Source organism: Uloborus diversus, chromosome 3 (assembly GCF_026930045.1).
Source record: "Uloborus diversus isolate 005 chromosome 3, Udiv.v.3.1, whole genome shotgun sequence".
Classification (NCBI taxonomy): Eukaryota; Metazoa; Arthropoda; class Arachnida; order Araneae; family Uloboridae; genus Uloborus; species Uloborus diversus.
In genome coordinates this window covers 40,027,160-40,050,119 of record NC_072733.1, presented here as the reverse complement: position 1 = coordinate 40,050,119, position 22,960 = coordinate 40,027,160, and positions in this window count along the sequence as shown.

The window sequence follows — 22,960 nt, the reverse complement described above, 5'->3', positions numbered from 1 at the left end:
ATAACAAGGAAAAGAAGCAAACCATGAAGTCAAGTAACCAACAATCACTTTTAAAATCGATTTTTTAAATCCTGAAATATTACGATTCAGCGATGCTTTGTTTTTTCAACCATTAAGAAACGACCCAAAATCAAGTCATTCTTTAAAATGTCACATCATTCTAAATGGAGCAGTAGAACTTTCTTACGAAAAGAAACACATGTAACTAATATCGATGGCAGCTAACCAAGCAGGAAGAATTCTTTCGTTTACTAACGCTCAAGTTAGAACTATTTCGCACAACTGAGATGACATAATCATTTAAAGGTTAAAATCATATCTAAACTAATAATATTTAGCTGAAGAGTTTGTTTGTTTGAACGTGCTTATCTAGGAACTACTGGATCGAATTAAAAAAATATTTTTGTGTTTAATAGTCTATTTATTGAGGAAAGCTACAGTCTATTAAAAAAAATCAGATTCACCCAAATAAATTGCAAATTAAATGTTTAACTAATTGTTTAGTTCCATGAATTTCTAATAGGTCGCAAAGTAAGTTTAGTTGTATAAAATCTTAACAGATGGCGGGGAAATTAAACACATGGGAGGGCGCGGCCGACATTATCAAAAGCTACGAAAAACCACGCCGCACGACTCAGACGTGTGGTGGTTTTGGGGGTTACTGTTGTGGTCAGCGAACTAATTTTTGATAGTTTTTTTTTTTTTTTTTTTTTTGTATATTTAGGCACATTTAATTTAGTAGGATTTTTCTATTGCGGATTGTTTTGCAAATTTCTTCAACGTAATTTTGCTTTCATAATTTGTCATATTATTCAATTGTGATTGTTCTTTATAACGTTTTCATTATAGTATTGTTTATTTGGCGAAATATTTTTAATTGCAGAAAAAAAATCGCTTCAGTCGCTAAAGGGCAGGGTTACGGTAGCGTGATTGCTTGGCGCGTTAAGCGATGAACTGTACAGTTGAATGATTATTTTCAGTTTAAAGCTATTGTTACTCTTCGCCTGTGAGAAGTTGAGCTATGGCCTTGAGCAAGTCCATTTTTCAAGGGAGAGCAATCGGTAAGAAGAGGAGTTGTTCGGTACAGAGTTGGGCTACCACTAAGCCTTTTAATTTCCGGCCGTGTTTCCGCACCCCTATTTCAACAAATGTAATCGTTTACTCGGCCGACCAGCCGAGCTCAACTTGCCAGAGGCGGACAGTAATCTTTTTATCTGTTTTTAGTTGAAGAAAAATGATTACTTCACATCAGAACGGGGAGGGGGGGGGCGTGGATTTTGTTTATTTAGAGGACTTCTTTTAAATTCGTGCAGTTAATGCTAGTCATCTAATAAGCTTCAAATTTCTGTCGCTTTATGAAGCACAGACGTGTTTTCTCCTGGTTTTGCAAAATCAAGTTCACAAAAAAATTATGTATGTGGTAAGATATTGTCAAGGTCAATATCAAATCGCGTATTTCTTTTCTTCACTTCGAAACCCCTCAGTTGCTCTCAAGGACATTTCCTTAACTATCCTCTGATTGAGTTTGCAAAAGATATCATGGAGTCGGCTTAAAGCAGTGATTAGGGAGGTTTGATAAAATAGTTTCATAGCAGTTTGAGCAATACCATGTGTGAACTAACACGCTTTCAACATAGTTAGGGTAAATCAAACATTATTTCTACATTTCTTCCATAAGGTTTTATCTAATTTAATGAGCAAGCATGTTGGTTCATTCAAATCAGATCAGATGAAAGCTTACTTTTTGCTAATGTGTAACTTTTCAAACAATTTATCTGTTAGCATATTAATAATTTTGGTGTGACTTTATACAGAAATTCATGAAACGTTATGCATATGAAACGTTTATGCATTCATGAAACGTTATGCAAAGGTTATAGTTACATTGCCCTGGTGTAATCATCCACAAGCGACGTGTAACTTTCCCCCAGTTATATTAGGTAAGTTACTCCACAGCAGCGATGCAGCTCTGCTACCACCGATTTTAGAAAGTAAGGTCCCCAAACATTTTTTCAGTGTAATGCCTATATAAAAATTATGCTGTTTCTTCCTTCTATTTTTTAATACATAAAGTAGGTAATTAACATTGGTTACTGATGCAATATTTTAACTGAATTCCAAAACTTCCAGAAAATTATAATAAATTAAATGAGTGTCTAAACAAGCGCTAAATCATCCCATGTGTTGCTGTTTTGCAACTATTTATATCATAAAGCTGTCAAAAAGCTCTCCCCTAGTTCATGATCAATCTCAGTTTTAAACCATAATTTGGTTATTTTAAAGAAATAATCCAAAATAAAGATGGAGCAAATATTTTGAGTCACAAAACCTATGCAAACAACCTTTGATCATTAGATATTTTGAAGTAGAAAGTTTTCATTACCAAAGTTTCCGAAAAACTTGTTATTCCTCTTTTCTAAATTAACTTTTACTGCATTGCTATGAAAGGAACGAAAAGTGTTCTGTAAGGAAAGTTGGAAACTTTTTTCAGTTAATTTTTATTGAAAATTCATGAAGAAGACATTAAATCAAAAAACAAAGTTTTTAAAGGTAAACTTTGAGCAAGAATTTCAATACTGTCGATACTTAGGAAATATTTTAAATTAATGAAGCATATTTATATTTTCGTTATTTTTCTTTCCTTTTCATAACTTTCTTTGTATAAGATGCAGAGTATCATAACTCGAATATTTTCTTTTTAAAGCAATTAATATTACACTTTTATTTTTTGACAACTAACAATCTGCCCATCATGTTTGTAAAATATTATAATTGTAAGAAAAATCCCTTTTGCTTCAAATAAATTAAATTATATATTATTAGTTATCTGAAAAGAATGTAATCCAATGCATTTTTCTCAATGTTTTGTTTCTCAAAAACTGTTATTTAATAAGCTAGGTTTTAAAATACAAATGTACTATTAAACCTTCTCTTAGGATACGGTGGGGTTAAATGGTTCGCTTTCGCCCTATTTTCATATTTAAAGTTTTACAGTAACAAAATCGTTAAGTTTATATATATATATATATATATATATATATATATATATATATATATATATACATTTTGGCCTCATAGTGGGGATTATGATGGATCATATTGCGAAAACGACTTAATTTAGAATATTGGTTACTACTTTTTTAAAATCTTTTTTTGCTATTACCATGTATAATTTGCTCTTAAAATATAATTATAGACTTCATGATAAATCGTCTAAACTTAACTATTGAGCAATATGCTATATTTCTTGCTTTATTTACGTTAGTTTTAATTTAATCGTGAACCTAACTGCGACCCATTTTTCCCCATCCAAAATAAGACGAAAAACAATTTAATATTTTCTTATCTAAATGCTGTCAGCAGATATATAAGAAAATAACTTTAATTTGCCACGTTATTTAATGTAATATCAAATACTTTTAGAAGTTTGTGAATAGCTTGCTTTATGAAAAATAACATTTGCTGTTGATAAAATGCTTTTGATCTGTTGTCATACTCATGAAAAAATATTTTCAAGATTAAAATTAACTGCAAAAAAAAAAAAAAAAAAAGAAATATTTTTGCGAATTTTAATTTAAAAAACTCAATTGCATTATGTTTCATTGACTTAACTCCAAAATGGCTCAATATTCTCCTTGACTCCCTTCATATAACCCTATTAGATATCAATGCAGATTTAAGGGGTTACCTCCTGTCTCACTTATTAAAAAACGTCTGTAAAATCCATTTGGTTTCTCTTCCAGTGCTTCCATTTCAGATACAAACCAATGACAAAAGGGAATGATTTGATCCTTTTTTTTTTTTTTTTTGTAATTAAACATCTGTATTCCATCAACATACATATATTTCTCAAAAGAACATGTTGGACAGGGAAGAGGATAGAAGTTCATTCCAGACAATAGTCCAATTTTGCCCATTCCGTTTTACAGTTTTTAAAATCTAAATTGGTCTATAAAATAAATTAATTATCATAGTTTTATATCTTCCGCTATACTACAAATTTGACAAGCATTGCAGATATGCATTATGAAAACATTATTAATAACATTTTTAAAAGTTTTGCCAAATGCATAATAATTACTTTATCGAGAAACCTTTTGACCCTTTTAGCATTAAAAACATAAAAGAATTCAAACTAGGAAAATAAATCTAAAATACTTAAAGGGGGAAATAAATGTAAGAAAGAAATTGTTTAAAAATACTTTTTCTTCTATGTGTTTGAAATGAAGTGATTATAAAGATAATCTGTTTACCGAACATGTAATTTTTAATAAAATAAGATGGAATAGGAGGATTGAAAAAAAATATATATATATGTATCAATTTTGTTTTATCTTTAGAAAAACTGAACTTGTTTAAAAGCATTAAAGATTACTTTCATTGAAGCTGAATATTAAGTCTTTATATACTGCGCCTTCTGGCGAAAGAAGAACAAAAAATGATGCAAACATTGAAATCATATTATTTTCTTTCGTTTGAAAGGTAATGAAATATAAGAAATGCATTTAAGGTTCATCCACAGAATGAAAATTCCAAAGGAAACGAATCTAGATTCCTGAACCAATTCGATTTATTAGCATGCTTTGGTTCATGGTTACATTACGCTAATGCAGTTTTCACATTACAATTTATTCTTTTCTTATTGAAAACGAGGAAAACATTTATGAAAGGGAGACAAAAACAAAAGCTAATACATTTTTTAATGCTTTTTCGCCGTTCAAAGAAAATTAAATTGCTTATTGATACAGTGAAGTTTTTTGACAGTACGTTTAGGCTATCTTTTTCTGAGTTACAAATAAAGTAAACATGAAGTTTCGAATTTAAATACCAAATGCGTTTTGCGGAAAAAACATAAATGTTAGCAGACAAATTAAAACTTTCAAATTAACATGTTTTGTAGAAAAGAAATATCTTTTTACCTAGAGCTTTGAATATATATATATATATATATATATATATATATATATATATATATATATACACACACACATACATATGTGTGTTTGCGTGAATACAGATTAAACAGGTTTCTTTTTATTGGAGACAAAATAACCTATTTTTAAACACGTCACTTACTCCAAAGGACTCCGAAACAATTTTGGGTAAAATTGAAAAGCAAGGAGTTCTTATTTTTGAAATATACCCTCTTCTCAAAAATGATTTAGTACGTTCTCATTTTTGAAATATAGCCTCTTCTCAAAAATGATTTAGCATGTTCTAATTTTCGGGATGCAGCTCTATTCAAAAAAGATACAACATGTGCTTATTTTTGAAACATTCGTATTCTCAGTCGATTCGACACGTTCTCATTTTTGAGACAGACCTATACTCAGAAATGATGCAGCCTATGCTTTTTTCTGACACACTATTATTCTGAAAAATGACCTGATATGTTCTCATTGTTGAGTACACTTAGCGGCTATTGAAATAAGGAATGCAAATAATTTCAATTTAGAAAAAGAAATCAAAAATGTAAAAAAAAAAAAAAAAATAATAATAATAATAACAAAAACAAAAACAGGCTAAGATTTAACTTTTAGTGTGGTGAGGATTCTACGATGAACTATCCGATAGGGGAGACTGGGATTACTTGATCACTAAGGATACGTGATCCCATAGCCAAAGTTGTACCAAAATCATTAAGTAGAGATTTGAAACCTGACAAAAATATTAAAGTTATACTTGTACATAAAAACTAGCTACATTTTGTTTTTTTTCAGCCATTTTGTTTTAGCTCAAGAAATGATCGTCTGAATGTGTCAATGGAAACTTTTTTTTAGGTAAGCATTCCGAAGTTTACATTATCTGTTAAATACAACTTTCACATTACACTTTGGATTTTGTTTCAGACAGTCTTCAATAATTGAGACATATTTTTTTAGTAAACTGCCACTGATTGTTAATAATAGAACAAGTATGTTTGTAAATATAGCACATTAGGGATACTTGATCCCTTCGTTTAGAGGGATACATGATCCCAGGGATCAAGTATCCATATGACAATACAAGCACAATGAAAACAATATACAGTCGAGTCCCAACATACGCGAGGGATGTGTTCCAAGACCCCTCTCGTAAGTTGAAGTTTTGCGTTGTGGAAAATGGTATGGGTAAACACTTTTATAAACATATCCAATCATTTTAGACAATTGTAAACAATCACCACCTCAAACTGTTAAAAACCATTTCTTAACGAAACACTAGTTTCTTATATCAAAAACTGAATTTTTATTTGTATTAAAATTTAAAAAACCGTTTCATTCAACATAAAATACTGCTACGATGCACAAAATCAATGATCAAAGGGAAACAAAGACATAAAATAAACCACACTGTTAAAAATTTTCCTGAAAATGTTCGGTAATTGTTACTGGCATCCATGTTGCCAGTAACTACTACCGTAAAAATCAAATGTTACAGTACAATTTTACTGTTTCCTCGGTAGGATACAGCAACTAATTGGAGCCGAGATCGCTTATTTCTCCGGTACAATTTACCGTAAAAATCAGCGATGCTGTAAGTCCACCATTTTACAGTAACAAATTACCAGAAAATCTGAATTTTTAACAGTGCAGTACGGACGTACAGTATGTAGTAAGAAAAACAAATGCACCATAGTGTTACTGTTTAGTTGATTCAATAACGATATTCATAAATTTAAAAAAAGTGAAGATGATGGATGATTTATGCTGCGTGATCAAACCGTTATCCACTATAATATTAAAATCTGTTCGCGTCCGTCTGTCTGTCTGTCTGTCTGTTTGTCTGAAGAACGATCTTATCGAGAACCACTGAGAATCGGGAGTCAAACGAGATACCGATCAATTTGAAATTTTCTAAAGAAAACAATAGGACCAATCTCATAATTGTACGACTTTAATTAGCGGAGATATTAATTAAAACGTTAATTAACATAACGTTATTCAGGAATTTTTATTTCTTTCCTGTTGCCATTTTGCATATGGATGAGAAAATAAAATTCTAAAAATTGTTTTAAAAAAGATTTTTTTGGCTGCTGTCCAAATCTTAAAACAACGTTTCCATCTAGAATTTCATTTTAAATTAGTTTAAAATTGGGTGCTCTATTCGGACATTTATCTCGTCTGTCCTTTCTTATTTTTTCACATTCAACGTTCTTAACTCTTTTCAGCATATGAAAAATGTTTCTTTAGTAATGTTTATTGATTGTAGTGTAAGTTTATCATTCCCCGGCCTCATAGTTTGGTACATTTAGGATGTGCGACTAATTGTGTTTGTTTTGTTGGACTTTTTCCGTTACATGGGTGAGTTTTCGAATTGTAATAAATCTCTTTTTCCTTACTGTTTCGATTTTTGCAATACAGTTTGTATCGTTAAAAGAACACGTTAAATTAAGATTGTTTGGATTTCTTTAAGTGAAACAGAGTTGAACAAAAAAGATTGTTTTTAAGGATTTTAACTAAAGCTTAATTGGAATCTGATGACTTGATATTAAATTAATTCTTATTGGTATTTAATAAGTCTTGGTGCTTTAGTTTCACGTAATCAACAAAAAAGTGTGTATCATTTTATGTAAAAAGCTGATTGTAATTGTACATAAATATTTCAAATATATTCTATCAGATTTAATTCAGTTTAAAGTGAGCACATATTATAGTTGAGAATGCATATATTTTCATCTTTTGTGCTAATTGAAAATACTCATAACTTTTATTATTGATAAATATGATTAACGTTAAGGAGGTTTTTGCCAAAAATATGCTCTACTAATGTTTTGCAAACCTTGCAATACGCGTAATTATTTACTCCTTAGCGCTTGAGAAACTGATGTCAGAATAATACAAAAACATCAATTGAACAGCTCTTTCATTTTTTAAGTAGCCCGTGCAACGCCGGGTACGCAGGCTAGTCCATACTATTAAAATCTGTTCACGTCCGTCTGTCTGTCCATCTGAAGATTGATTTTCTCGAGAATCTCTGAAAGTTGAGAGTCTAACGACAGACCGATAAATTCGAAATTTTCCAAAGAAAACAATAGAACCAATCTCGTAACTGTACGACTTTAATTAGCGGATGTATTAATTAAAAGGTTAATTAACATTACGTTATTCAGGAATTTTATTTCTTTCCTGTTGCCATTTCGCATGTGAGCAAATATAATTCTAATAGTTGTTTTAAAAGGGAACTGTTTGGCTGCTGCCAAATCTTAAAACAATTGTTTTCGTCTAGATTTTTTAATTAGTTAAATTTGTCTTTCATTCTGATGTATAAATCCTAAAATTACTCTTTAAAGCAATTTTTTCGTTTAGAAATTTATTTTAAAAATTAGCTTCGTTTCTCTTTTATTCTAAACATTGATTTCTATTTCTTTCTGCTGCCATTTTACATTTGTGTTAATAAATAACATTTTAACAATTGTTTCAGTGGGACTGACATAATCAAAACAACCAACCGGGTAATTGTTGCTTAATTCGGACATAAACTTTATTTATCGCCTGCCCTTTTTAATTTCTTATAACCTTCGTTCTTAACTCTTTTCAGCATATGAAAGTTATTTCTTCAGTTATGTTTATTTATTGTAGAGTAAGTTTATCATTACCAGTCTCATATTTTGGTAAATTTAGGATGTGCGACTAATTATGTTTATTTTCTTATACTTTTTCCCTTCACATGGGTGACTTTTCGAGAATTGTAATAACTCTCTTTTTACTTCCTGTTTTTACTTTTGAAATAAATTTTGTGTAGTGAAAAGAACACGTTAAATTAAGTTTGTTTGGATCCCTTTAAATTAATCAGAATTGCAAAAAAAGTTTCGAATCTGATGACTTGGTATTAAATTAATGCATATTGGTATTTTTTAAGTCTCGGTGCTTTAGTTTCACGTAATCAACCAAGCAATATGTGTCATTTTATGTGAAAAGCTGATTGTAATTGTACATAAATATTTCAGATATAGTCTATCAGATGTAATTCAGTTTAATGTGAGCACAGATTGCTTAGATACTATTCGATGAACTTTTACGAATTTAATTTTCTTGACTTTTTATTGTACATATGGAAGATTTGCTCAAACTTAATTGTCGTGCTACCTTCGATGCATTTTATAGTTGTTCAAGCACATAATCTTTAGCTTTTCTTTAATTGTCAGAAACTTTCTCTTTTTTTTTTATCTTCACATCTTTTAAAGATAGAACAGCCTCTTAGGAGTCATTATATTTCAATATCTTTCACAATTAGAACGAAAAAAAAAGGAAAAAATGAGCAGTTATTTGTATAAGGGTCATTTTTCAAAAAAGTGTAACTTTCTGTCACACGCCTTTTACAGTAAAAATTTTAAGGATCAATTCATTTAACAATGCTTTTTAATTTCATCAAAAATAAATCTATTTACATCTTGCAACAAGTTTTTAATAATAGTTTTTATTTTAGTATATTTTTGGTTCACATGTGAATTCTCGCCTCTGTGGCATGTCACACACCTTGTGTAAATGTTTATGTTGCTTAATAACTTGTTTAATTAAAAGTGTATACTTATTTATTTATTATTCCTTTCACAAGAGTCTCAAATACTAATTGGTTAAGTATATTTATCTTTTTTAATATTGTGTTTTAATTCGTTTTAATAGGATAATTAGTCATGCCACACAATAAATTCTCACCTCCGTTACCTAAATGCAAACTGCCATTCCTCATGAACACGTGGCAGTAATTATATCACATTGTATTTTCCGTGATACAAGGGAGCCTTCTTGTTGATTTTCAGCCATAAAGGAGTTTTGAGATTTTTGTTGAAAAAGAAGATTTTGTTTTAAAAATTAAGTGTAGTTATTGTGACTTTTCACCTCCGTGAACTTGAATTTCAGGGACGTAAACTAATGTAAGGAAAGAAGTGAACATGTTTTCATGTACTTTACTTGTGCAGATTGTAACAACGAAGAAAAAAAATATTTCCGTGAAAAATGCATCCATTAGGCCTATATTAAGGGAAAATTCCTCACCTCCGTGACAGATCTTATGAATGTCATTATTTCTGAGTCAAAAACAATGGTAGAAGGGAAATACTTAAATCTCAGGCATTTCACCAAAATTATAAATGAACAGTATATTCTCAAATTTACTAAACACTATTTTTTAACATACATTTGGACTAAAAAGCGAACAACTGACTAAGCCGCGCTTAAAGTAAGATAACTTAATCTTACATTCCCAATAATCATTAAAGCAGCTCATTGTTTGCACAATTAACAAAATTGCTACTTTGATTTTAAATCGGCCTCGATTTTTTAACATTAAAAGGTTGTTTTTCTTTTTTTTATTTCCGTGAAAAAAGGCAGTTTTTTATTATTATTATTTTATTTACGAGTAAAATAATTGGAACTTAGGTGGGCCATTGCTTGTGGTTACTACTAGTAACTAACACTTTCATGTTAGATTTTAAAAAAAGAGAGAGAAAAGAAAAGCTTTCGAAATTGAAAAATATTTGCGTTTAAACGATGCATCAGACTAGTACGGTGTGGTAACTTCTGTATCTCAGTAATACTAAAGGGATGAAGATAGATTCGAGAAAAAAAATCGTAGCCAATAACAAAGCCGTTAATTACCGCGATTCCCCTTCAAAATTTTCGTATTGCGGGCGAGGATTTCGCATTATGTCAAAAATACTTTACTGGTGAAAAAATCGCGTTATAGCCATTTCGCTTAAGTTGGATTACGTTGTAGCGGGAGTAAACCGTAAATGTAGTTTACTTAATTGACATAAACTTTAAACATTCAAGACAATGTTAAAATAATAAATTTTATCATAGTTTGAGTAATAGATTTAAACAATCACTACAGTAAATATGCTGAACAATTAAAATATCAGTTCGCCCTTGTAACCCACATAACATCTCAAACATCTAAACGTAAACAAACTCTACTGATAGATTATGTTCTGATCAGCCAAATGAACTTGAACAAGTTGAAACAGATGTCAAATCTTTGTTTGAAAGAAAAGAAAAAAAGATTTTGCTATAGTTAGATTTACAACAAAAAAGTGAGTTGCCCATTATGTAGATCCAATGCAAAGTTGGTTTTCTAGAGTTTGAAATAACTTTTCTGAAGCGAAAAGGTAATATGGATAATCAATCTATTTCTCCTAAAAAATTGACAAAATGTGTTAAGCTGCACACATTCAGTTTGGTTAAGCGGAACTTTAAGAACAACAAACGAATTGTTTGCATTTGACTTTTCAGGTTTTGAAAATATGTGCCAGGCGTTCCTTTCCTTTTTAAAAGTACACTGATACTTACATTTTTCTTCCCTCTTTTTTTAAAAATTAATTCAATTGATGAAACTCTTAATTTTATTATTGCAAGAGAAGAAGCAAATAAGATTGTTTTCGTGTGCTTGTCATCCTATTTTATTAATTGCGTTACTTTTTAAAAAAAATGTTAATTTTTTTTTATAAAATATAGTATTTTGTTCTCAACTGCATTGGGTAATAAATAACTGATCAAAAACATCATTAGTTCATGAAATATGTGTACATTTTTTAAACAAATGTCTAGTTAAATTTGAAATTATGTTGTTTTTTTTGTTTACATTATTGTAATCTAATAAAGAAAACTAGAACTGGTGTTATTTTTTAGAAACATTATGTAGAAAACTAAAATCCATAAATAAATTGCTGATCTAATGAAAATATGTATTTTCTCAGAGGGACCCATGAAGGGATCATGTATCCCCCATGAAGGGATCATGTGTCCCCCGTGAAGGGATCATGTAACCTTTGATATGGGGATACAGATCCCTTTATGAAATTTTTGAAAACAATTATTTTACCAAAACTGTTTAATTTCAACTAAAAAAAAAATACTGTCAGATAGAAGAAAAAATTACCTTTGTTTTCACGCACTTAAAAAAACTGATGATTTGCAGCAGAAAAAAAAATTAAAAACTAAAAGTGGAGATCAAGTATCCCCAGTCTACCCTATTAATAAATGTTAAAAACTTTTAAAGTTCACTACAATATTTTTTTGCTATGTTTTTAGTTAGAAAATAATTCTTCAGATATTTTCGTTTAACTATGTTGGTATACAAGGCTCAGAAGTATTTTACATCTATTGAAATCAATATTACATAGGCCAAATAATGGACTAAAAGTTTCAAACAGCGGTCAGTTTTGGCAAACTTTCGAAACGAAGACGACGAATTGTCCAGTCCGGAAAACCTTGTACACTTGAGACGTGTCAATTTTATTAATGACTATGTACAGGCGTATAATTGATGTTCATGCAGTAGGAACTTTACTTGAGTCAAGAAAAAAAAATTGACAAAGCTTGCAATTTAAAGTTTTGAGATACAAATATCACATGGTGAATTTACAGCAGGTTCTAACACATGACGAACAATTTCATGTCATATTAACTGCATTTTCTTCCAATGTAATTAGTTAATTCAAAAATTTACAACTCTCCAATAGTGCATCGACCCATTTTAAGCAACGAGTATAAGATCAATGATCAAACAATCCTTTCATAAATGCTCTAACAAAGCGCCAAGATAAACGACCCAACTTCCGAATTTTGCTGATAGAAAATACAAAGTTAAAAGCAGCCCTTCATTTTCCAAACTGCAGGAAACAAAATTTATTGCGTCACATTTGCCTAGTCCCCTTTACTTCTAAAGGTTTTTCGTAGATAATTAACCTCCGCGACTGAGGCAGCAAAATATCCTCATGGATAGGTGTTTCGTAGAAAGCATAAACACAGAACTAAACTGTAATGAGTTTCATGACATTCGTGAAGGACTGTTCGATTGCCCTGCAATCTGCCTCTAGCTTAGGGTAAATAGCTTTGGCGACTCTAATAATTAATGAAGCGTAATTAGAGCTCATAGACACCCTAAAACTCCATGTTCTTTAGAGTTATTGGGAAGACAATTCAGCGGGTAACTACCAGTGTTGGTTATACCGAAGAGATTTGTGTAACTTTAGGAAAGCAAGCAGTCAATAAATTCTTGTTGGATATCGAGCATGTCTAAAAACTTATAAATGGCATGAATTTTCGGATATTAATCAGAGCATGAGACTCTTCACGAAATATCAGTTTTCAAAAGATCCATTTTAGTTCTCAATTTACATTTTCAAATTTTGCATGGAGTTTAGAATTAGGATATGCACACTGAGTTCACGACAAAGTTAGATTGGTTATAAATATGAAAATGTGCGTTTCCTTGCAATGTTTTTCACTCTATTATAAACTATTATGTCTATTGCTGATTTAAGCTACATCAATACTGAACTATTAGGCATCTAAAAATAGTATGTTTGAATTGTATTATGAAAAAATTTAGTCATAAGTTGCCGCTCATTGAATGTTAAACCGTTACTAGGTACTTGTTCGAGTTTAAAATTATGTTTCCTCCTTTTTTTACCTGGCTTTTCCTGATTTTTTTTAAAAAATAGGACACTATTGAGAGGGTAACTACCAGTGTTGGTTGTACCTAAGAAATTAGTTGATTTTCAACTGCATTAATACTAAATCATCCATCTTAAATTAGTATATTTGCTACCATTCGAAAAATGCAAGAAAGAAAAGTAAAATATCATGCTTTTTGTTTGTGTTGTGTTCAATGTCGCAGAACTGAGTTTTTGAAGAGCATAATTTGTTGTTCTATTTAAAAACGGGCAGAGATAAGGAAGATGAAGGTAGACAATTAGAGATTTCAATACCGGACCAAAAATTAAATACTGGCATTCGGTATTTTTTAAAACGTGATACCGGAATACCGGTATTATTACCGGTATTTGAAATTTCTCAAACTATACTTGAAAAAAAATGTTTTGTTGCCATATTTCATAATTTTGTACAAAAATTTTATTATTTATGAAAACGTTTTGTAAACAAATGTAAAATGAAGGAACAGATGTCATGATAAAAAATCAACAATGGTAAAAAACATTATGCATCGATTAAATTGTTTCTGAGACTAAAACTTATTTAGTACTCTACTTTCCAACAGTTAAAAGTACTCTTTCTGAATTCACGCAGGTCGGTGTTACTGCTATCTACGCGCGATAAAACGTTTCTAATTGTCTGGAAGTCTCATCTCTAAATAATTTGGTCTTTGCGTGTTATTTTTGGATAACTTCTTTTGTGTGCGTGTGAGTGGCTTTCTTTGTATTGTGTGTATTATTTTGTTATTATTATTATTAATTTATAGCTAGTTGTAATTTCTTTCCGAGCGACAATACTTTTCCAATATTAACATCATTTTCTTTTGAGCAGGTGAGGTTTGTGTTTGATTTTTTTTATTAGCCCTTTGGTCGCCACTTTAGTTACCACTTTGATAAGTTGAGTAAGTACACTATTTTTGGTCAGGGAACACTTCTTAAAAGACGACGAAATATTCTTGATGAGAAAACACTAAAAACATTTATTTAGTAAGAACAGGTAAATGCTAAAACATTGAGAACACTTAAATTGAAGCCGCAAACATCACGAATCAACACGTCGCTCTGTACGAGTGCCGGAAGCACGACCAACAAACAAAACGTGCGAGGAGGAACTGACTGACAAGTCAATGGCGGCTGTTTATCTGCCGCATTGTTTAGAGGAAGTGGAAGTTAAAGTTCGTATTCTTGGTAGAAGTTCATATTTCTGCAGAAAGTTAAAGTTTATAATTTTGAAACCGTCATAGCCCTTTGGTTTGAAATTTACGATAAATTTGACTAAATTTAATTTTGTTAGTTTATCTTATCCGTTTTCGCGTTCTTTTCAAAATTATTTACAATTATATTTAGATACATATCTGAAAATATTTTTCAAATAATTATGCTTAACTTCTATGCAGATTTTCAAGGCACTAAATATTATCTTGCTTCTAAACATTATCTTGCCAAGTATAGCGCGAGACATGACTACAAACCAATTCGTAACTCCATATGGGGCACTGCAGCCAATGGGTAATGGCGGATGAAAAAGGTTTAACAAACAAATGCCGTAACTTACAACCTACTTTGAAGCTCAGTGACTGACAGCAATTTTTCGTCGTGTTAGTTGGGTTACTTGTTTCTTGGGAAGCTTTCTTTTTTATTCCTTTGAAATTACATTACATCATAGACTGTCTGAAGCCTGAAATTTACCCCAAAGAAAACATGTGGAACGGAATGTTTTACCTTTTTCAGTTGTATTGTTAACCACAGCAAGGTAGCGTATTCGAGCTCTGGAGTTGCGAATACCGGTGACAACAAATTACAATTTGTTTTACTAACAAGAAAATTATTTTGCCAAAATTCAGTACAATTGAGACAAATATTTAAAATGTCATAAAGTATTACTGCAATTGATGGTTGGAATAAATTATTCATAGAGCAAATACATTAGAAATTTCACTCGGAATCAACTTTCACAAAAGGGAGAGGGAGTGATCAGGGAAATAGAAAAAATAAAAACATCTTGCTAAAAAATGCGATTCATCTCACCATCTAGTAATTAAAATATCATTAAGCAATCTTTCCGCTACTTTTGTTTTATGAAATTCTATTAGTTCGTGATTTTCAAACCAAGTAGATATTTAATAAGTTGAAGTGAGAAAATTCTTTAAACGAAATTATTTACTATTTTCAGCTAATACCGAAAATACCGGTATTTTAACTCAGCAAATACCGGAATTTCGAAACTGCAAAATTGCGTGAAATACCGGTATTTGGTATACCGGTATTGCAATCACTACAGACAATCATACAAATGTTTGTTGAAAAAGAAAGGTTAAGGTTTTCCAAATTTTTAAACGTGATTTTCTCGAGCATTGGAAATACATATTTTGTATTTCTTCCCTCTGCTCAGTATTTTATTTTATTGCTCATTTTCTTGAAGTTATTCATAATTACAGTTTATTCGGTTCATAAATCATTAGCAGTACCCGCACGGCGATGCCAGTGCTAAGAATTTAAAGGAAGTCCGTCTAAGAACCTATAACCTTCAAATTTTTCGAATTTCTGGAAAACATATATGTTAATTCTGAACAATTTGATACCTTATTTATTACCATACGGAAAAAAAAAACTTTTCTAGTTATCGTGCAAATGAGAAACCTTTCTCCGTAGAGATTTATGTTGACAGCAGCTGTTTAAGCCTCTTTTTCTCAAGTGCTGGGTTCGCTGGTTTCTCGTTTTGCGTGCGTGATATATCTCAAAAAGTTTCTTATATATTTCTGTAAAACTTTTAATGCATCTTTGTGTGGTTTATTTTTATGATTTGAACTTAAATTCATTTATTTTTTTAAAATTTATTTATTTGTTTGAAATTTTATAAGTTAATATCAAAATGTTCCAAAATTTTGGCAGAATTTTTTTGTAAATAATATATTTCATTTTAAGTTGAAATTTAGGTTCAGATCATAAAAATAAACCAGACAAACATGCATGAAAAGTTTTACGGAAATATATAAGACACTTTCTGAGGTATCACGCAGGCAAAAGAGGCACCTGAGAAAAAGGGTCTTAAACAGCTGCTGTTAACATGAATCTCTAAGGGGGAAGTTTACGCATTTTTACGATATCTTGAAAAGTTTTTTGCATATGGTAATAAATAAGGTATTAAATTTTTCAGAATTAAATTATGCATAACATATATTTCTTTGAGTAAATCAAAAATTTTGAAGGTTAAAAATAATAATTAAAAAAATCCAAGCGCCCCCCCCCCCCCCTTTGATGTGAAATGATCATTTTAAAGCAACTAAAATGCGCAGACACCTTTTTTAAAACCAATTAAAGTATATTTGAAACTTAAAACTATTCGTTAAAACACATTAAAAAAAGTTGCTTTAAAACTCAATAATACTTCAATTGTATAGTTAATTGTTTAACGCGCCAAGCACCATGTTACCGTAACCCTACCCTTGAGTGAATAAAGTGGTTTTTTTCTACAATTTAAAATGTTTCGCCAAATAAACAATACTATAGTAAAAACGTTATAAAGAACGATCACAATTGAATAATACGACAAATGAAATTATTTCCTTAGAATAAGTACCTATCTTCAACTATGAGAAAAAAAAAAACAAACGTTGTAGAAATAAGGAAAAAACCAATAGAAATATCCTACAAAATTAAATTGTGTTCCTAAATATCGAAAAAAAAAAACGCGTTCAAAAATCAATTCGCTGACAGCAACAGTGACACAATCGCGTAGCTATCGACACTATCGGGCCAGCGCCATCTCGAGTTAACTTACGCAGCCATCTATTAAGAATTCATAGAACTAAACTTACCTCGCCATCTATTAGGAATTCGAAATAAACAATTAATTAAACATTTAATTTGCAATTACAAATATTTCGGACAATCTGATTTTAAAAAAGCCCATAGTCCTCTTACGTAAAAGGACTATTCAAAACAAAAATATTTTTTTCAATTCGAACCAGAAGTTTCTGAGATTAGCAACAAACAATTAAACAAACTCTTCAGCTTTATATTACTAGAGTAGGGGAGGCAGGGGTAATAAGAGAGGCAGTCAAAAAATCACAAAAAAAAATATTACTTGGACAACTTAAAAAATATGTAATATTAAGTACCATATGTATACTTTACTACAATGCACTTAATAAAAAGTTTATAACATGTTTTGATTTTTTTTTCATATCATGAAAAAAACTTTCACGTTAAACATACCTTAAAAGTTCGTGACTTTTTTTACGTTTTAATTTTTACTTTGTAGGTGAGATGTTTCGCAGCTATTAATGTGTAAACTTCTGACCAAGACTATGACTATTGATGCACTATTTTTTGAAATTTTGAAAGCCTTCTTTATTTACAGGTTGTGGGCCAGTCTCTTATTAACCTAGGGTTTTTTTGTGTGGGGGTAGTGAGAGACAGGTCTCCCTTATTACTCCATACTAAAAAATGTGTTTGTTTTAGGTAGAATACAATGCGTTTGATGGATATTCTGAGTTTAGCAAATTAATAGAATAGATTTTTTCAACGTAGCCTAAATCTAAAATCAGCTACACTCATCGGACTAGACCATATTTAGATGTTATAAATGTGTGATTTTATGCGTAGAATGTGTTTAAGTTACAAATAAGTCACTACTACTTCATTAGATAATAAATAAACGAAGTTCATTTATACTTAGGGGCTAGAAAAAATTCTCTAATAACACTTGTAGTCTTCTAGACACGTTTCTTACATATTTTTGACTATACTTTAGAGAACATTTAAAGTATTTTGGCCACTTTAAAAATTATATTGATGTTTTGGTCAATCCCTTGGTTAGGTACATTATTTAGAACTATCCTTCAATTTAATAGTATGTTATTTAGGACCTAGTATTATAAGAAATGAATTTCACAAGCACATTTGTAAACATTAATTTTTGAAATTTTTTTTTTTTTAATGGCTGAAAACATTAAAAATTTTAAAATATTGGCGGATTTAGAATTGTTTGCAGATAGATGTCTCTCAGTAACCCACATGACTTTACCTTGCTATAAATGGAGAGTTGCAGCCTTAGTCTCTTATTAACCCACATGGGGTTATTAGAGACAAGAATTTATTGAAAATTTTTAACATTTTTTTCAACTAAAATATTTAAGTTAAATAATAACCAAAAAATTAAGAGGAGTTCATTTAATTCAGTTAATATGAGGTATTTGTTTCGCGTTATTTGGAATATTAGTATACATTTTATGAACATTTTTTTTGTCTCTTATTACCCCAGCCTCTCCTATATCTAGAGTACAGTTCAGCAATTTAGGTGTAACTCATTTTCTCTTTCACTTTGCGCTTTTTTTTTAGAAAAAAAAAAAACAGGGAACTACACATCACTACATACATTATATAAATTGCGGAAGATTGGAATTTGATTCCTTTGATTCCAAATGATAATGTTTTGTAAATAGTTTCTAATTTGTAACTATGTCAGATTGAAATGTTTTATTAGAGAAATGACTAATCAATGAAGAGGCGAAGAATAGACAAATTAACTGACCGAAAATTGATAATTTTAATAAAGACATACGGATAATACTGATTAATACTTTTTCTCTGCTTTAAAATACAGTTAAAAACATGTTCTCAGAAACTTGTATTCCTTTTGAAATCAAAAAAATTAACATATTAAATTTATTTTTACTGCCAATAAAAATGAAAAATAAAGTATTTAACAAGTCTAAATGCCATACTTTAATCACAATTTATAGTAAAATACACCTTATGTCTGTCTGTATAAACTATCGCATTTTCAATCATAACATTTAGCCTACAGATAGTTCTATATTTGACTTAAATCATCTATAACACAGAATTCGGAAATTAAAATTTCTATAATTGTTTTAAAAAAAATACGTTTTCTATATTAACGATTTTACTTTTTTTTAAATTTAATTTTCGAGCGAATTATTGACACATTTCGCACTAACTTAGAACAAGAACGGAATCCAAAACTTTTTCCGTTGATTTATATTTTTTCCCTGACGTGTTCTAAGATTTTATTTCCATCAGAAAAAATATCCCCTATTCGTTCTCCGGTTTTCGATTGGTTTCCATGTCACGTGATATAAATTTAGCTTTCTTCCTTGGAGATTTTTATTTGTTTTTTTGCGTGTGTCTATCTTGCTTTCTTTTTTTCCGGGGGGGGGGGAACGTATATACGCACTCTATCCTCCTTTTCCATTCTAAGAGTTATTTTCCTACTTTAAATTGTCTTCATTTTAATCTCAATGCTGTTTAATGCTGCTTATCTCAGTCTTCATGTTTCAACTACAATTTGTTCTTCCATAGTTTTATGTCTTCAGAACAGGCTTAGTTTTACTTGCTAAATAAGAAAGTATATCAAATGGTTATAGAACATAACGGCGACTATTAATAGGTATATGAACACTTAATTTAATCTGCTACCTATCATAAAATAAGCAATGTAAAAGAATAATTCACACAATGCGAAATTTTCAATATGTACTTTCTCAATAATAAAAGCAAATATTTAGGACAAGCATAATCAATGCCTACTGCATCATTTGCGTTAAGTTTTTTAGGGAACGTAAAATGTAAAATATTATGTCTTTCTCCCATATTGTTTCATTAGAAGCTTTATTTGCAGCTGGTCGACAGTAGAAAGGAGTTTATGTGTCTGAATGTTTCAAAGGAGTCGTTTGGATAGATTACATATTCCTCTTCCGAAAAGTTAATGCTCCTGTTCTACTGCATAAAGCAACAGTGATGCCGACAGGCAATTGATGGCTGTAGCAGACACAATGGACCCGCTAGAATGGTTCTGATCAAACCATCAATAGGAGCTTATTGTATTCCAATTATTGGGAGCAAAATTTAACATTAGAGATACATAGCAAGAAAGAAACCTGTTCTCAAAGAATGTGGCATTACATACCATTCGATGTCATTTGAAGCTCAGGGAAACTTCCGCAAGAATTGCTGTTACTCTCTTTGAATATAAGGGTGGAGAGCAGTGTTACGACACCGGTCCTAGGTTCTATAACCGGCGCACTACTTGTGTGGTGCTTTCTTTAGATTCATTATTTGGATGCCAAGCATTTGCCAAATTTTGGATATGGATATTTTAATTCAGCTGGCGAAAATAAATACAAATGTTTACTAACTGAGACAATGAAGTTCCGTAAATGAAGTCAAAACAGCCGAACTGGAAAAATTGGCGAAACAAAATGCTGAACCCGTACTGCGGCAGGTGTTGACTGCCTGCAACCACCGTTGTTCAGTTGAGTATAGTTTGTGTTCCGTAAGACTTGTTTTACAAATCACTTGTTTGGTGCGCTTGTTTTTAACTGAGAACAAGAAAATGAATGAACAAAAGATCAATTTGAAGTATGTCGAAACAGTTCCTCACAAAAAAAGGGGTGCTGCAAATTGAACATCCAACATACTGGCCAGATTTCAGTCCTACAGACTTCCTCCTATTCCCGCGACTCAAACTCGTTTGGAAAGAGATTTAGTGAAATTTCTTAAATCCAAGAAACATGACGAGACTTTTGAACTTTATCCCAATAAAAGACTTTTTGAAAAGTTTTCAGGACAAATATAGCAGATCTCAGCTGTGCATAGTGATAAGAGGTGACTATTTCAAAAGACACTAAAATGACTTTCGTTAATTTTACAGGACTATTCACCGAACTTTGTTATCAGAGGTTGTATGTATCACTTATTGGGAGTACACAAAAGAAAATAGAATGAGCCATCTTAATGCAGGCACCCGTTTACATTGCAACCTACTCAATCAGAACAACTTTGAACTAAAGTGCTTTCTATCTAGTAAGGAGTAGTATATTCAGTACTTCCAGAAACGTAATTATCGACAATTTTGAAGATTTTTACAATAAGGGAATTCTGAAGCTCCCCCCTGGAAATGTTTCAAAATTTATGTTCTAAAAGCCTAAGCAGTATTCTGTGATATTAAGAGAAGTGATTCAGAGGCTATTCTAACTTAAAGTTTTCGTAAGTCATGTTTGAAAAATCTAACTTTTCATTATTTTAAAGGAAAGAGGTCCGGAGCCCGTTGAACGAATATTTTCTGAAACCTTCCGAAATTGAAGCTCTAAAAACGCAATTTTAAGTGATTTTCGTGAGCTTTCGGGATATTTTGTGAAATTGAAGATGTGGAAACGAAATCTGAGATACTCCGTAATGGTTTTAACGGGGGAGGGGGGTATTCGGAGGAGTGGCATTTTCATAACTTTCTTATTTTTAGGCAAACTAGAAAAAAGAAAAATAATAAGGAAAAAAGAGAAGAAATAGGACGGAAGGGGAGTAGCTGACCAATTAGCTGAAACTATTGAGAATTTTTAACTCAAAGATTTCTTTTTAAAAGTATTAAGTTTTAAGAGAAATTAAAGTTTTACCTTAACATCATTATTTTTTCCTCATTGAAATCACTTTGTTTCCCACAGACGAGATTTTCCCCCCTTCAGTAGCTGAACATTTTTGAAAAACATTCAACTAAGTATTCTGGAGGGGAAGGGGCACGGGCCGGTAAACCAGAGGGATGTCCTGTGGATCCCTACTCCTGTGGAACCCTATTCAGATTGCGCTACGGCACAAGAGGGTACCGATTATATTCCTAAATTGAAGGACAATATTGTAGAGGATATTCCACTTTAAAATCTGAAACTGAATCTTGCCGGCGAATCGAATAATTCTAAAACACGAAATCGTTAAAAAGGCATTGAATTTAATATCTAAAACAAATACATTGTCCAAGGCTCTTTCTTTAATTTAATGCACAAACAGTTGAAGAAAAAGGGGGTGGAGGAATTGAATAATTATGGTCACGTCGTTACTTTTCGGAGCTAAAACATTTATGTACATTACGCACAAGTAAATAATATGCAAATATGCTCACTGTATTTTTTAATGTATGATAACCTGATGCAGGAAAATTACCAAGAACAATAGTCAAAAATCACAAAAAGTCATATTGCACGAATTATAATATACCATATTCATCGCAAGAAACAAAATAGAGAATAGTATATTTCTTGAGCTGCTTCGTATGCTATACCTTGAGAAGTCATAGACATACCGAAATGACGTTCATGGCTCCACACATGAAGAAAAATGCTAATGTATGCATTAATTAGCATCATGTGTTTTCCATGTGATTGCGCTCTTGAATAGTATATTTCAACACAACAAGGCAATAATTTTTCCTTTTGATAGGAGGCAAGGACGATTGCTTTTTTACTAACCAGTTTAATTTCACCGATACTTTTATAGATTATAATGAAAAGTTCAATTTTATTTTTTTGGTTGGAGATTTTTTCCCCCGATTTGAAGCATTTTTAATTGGTAGAGTTCGGCGCCTTTTTGACTCTGGCGCCGTTGTGCGTCGCACGACCTTGCACATTGGGACGGCGCGGCTCTGACTATAGTGTTTAAAAAATACCTTATTTGAGCTAGCTTGATAGTCAATGAAAACGGGCTCATTATGTAAATTCATTAAACACTTCGTTACGCTTTTTAACATTT